Genomic DNA, 1,274 nt, shown 5'->3' on the forward strand with positions numbered 1-1,274 from the left:
GGACACGCACGGGGCACATAAGGGGGGACACATGGGATGTGGGGACCCATGGGACACACGCGGGACACATAGGGGGCATTCGTGGGATGTGGAGGGCACACAGGGGACACGGGGGCACACGTGGGACATGGGGACACACAGGGGACACGCATGGGACAGGCAGAGGGTACGCGTGGGGGGTGGGAGACACGCGACATGCATGGGACACATAGGGTGCACACACGGGTCAAGTAGGAGACAGGGCACAGGAGACACGCGGGACACAAGATGGCACAGGCATGCAGGGGACACAGGAGTCACAGGGAACACAGAGGGGACATGCACGGGGTCGTTCCGGAGACAGGGGACACTGGAGCCATGGGACACACGGGGGAGATGTAGGAGTCACTCCCGGACACATAGGACCCAGGCAGGGGACAGCGAGGGAGTGCAGAGACAGGGGCTGTGCCACCACCATGGGGACAGCACTGTAACGAGCCTGGTGAGCCCCGAGCTGCGCACCCCATGACCGCCCGGGAGCCGCGGGCCACCCCGCAAGGTGGGAAGCCGGGGCGGGCGGCCATGTCCCGGCCATCGCGGTGACCTTTGGAGCAGGGAAGGTGTGCCGAGGTCTCCCCATGTGGCAGGAGGTGCAGCCCCAGGATGTGACCCCCAGACGGTCCCCAGCCACCCCACACCATCGCCCGTAGCTGGGTGGCATCCAGGGTTTTGGGGACAGGCTGTGTGACAAACCCACCGGGGTCTTAGGGGGTGCTCCAGCCTTGCTCCGGGGGCAGCAAAGCCACCCCACAAGGGTGACCTTGGCCTTTCCACCCTGCCGGCCACATGGCCGTGGTGGCACAGCCCTGCCGGGGTGGGAGGCAGTGCGGGAGAGTGCCCGGCCCCCCAAAATAGCATCCTGCAAAGCAGGGCCTGATCCTGCAGGGTGCCAGCCACCCGTGGGTGGCTCACAGGGGGGCACCCAGCAGCCGTCAGCCCCCATGCGGCTCCCCCCAACCCTACAGGATGCGGCCCTCGTTACTGTGCTTAAATACGGCTGGGGGCTGGGGGGGGCACCCCCCCCCCCCGCCCCCCAAAAACCCCCACCGGCTCGTCACCTGCCCTGTCACCCAGGGGAGTTGTGCCTCAGTTTCCCCACCTGAGACCTGCCCGGGGTTTATAGGGTGCCCGTGGGCGCACCGGTGCAGCCCCGAGCCCTCCCGCGCTCAGAAGCCCCAAACCCCAGATCCTCGGGCTCCGGCTGGATCCTTCCAGGCGTCCATCGTCAGCGGGAG

At 67.5% G+C, this 1,274-nt stretch overlaps 1 protein-coding gene across 1 annotated transcript in view; it reads left to right on the forward strand.

Moving 5' to 3' along the window:
* METTL26 (methyltransferase like 26) overlaps positions 1–1,274 on the forward strand; it is a 6,692-nt gene that overhangs the window by 1,239 nt on the left and 4,179 nt on the right. The gene's annotated exons all lie outside the window — the stretch shown is intronic.

The sequence above is a fragment of the Aptenodytes forsteri genome, unplaced genomic scaffold (genome assembly GCF_000699145.1).
Source record: "Aptenodytes forsteri isolate BGI_AS27 unplaced genomic scaffold, ASM69914v1 Scaffold26, whole genome shotgun sequence".
In the NCBI taxonomy this organism is placed as follows: Eukaryota; Metazoa; Chordata; class Aves; order Sphenisciformes; family Spheniscidae; genus Aptenodytes; species Aptenodytes forsteri.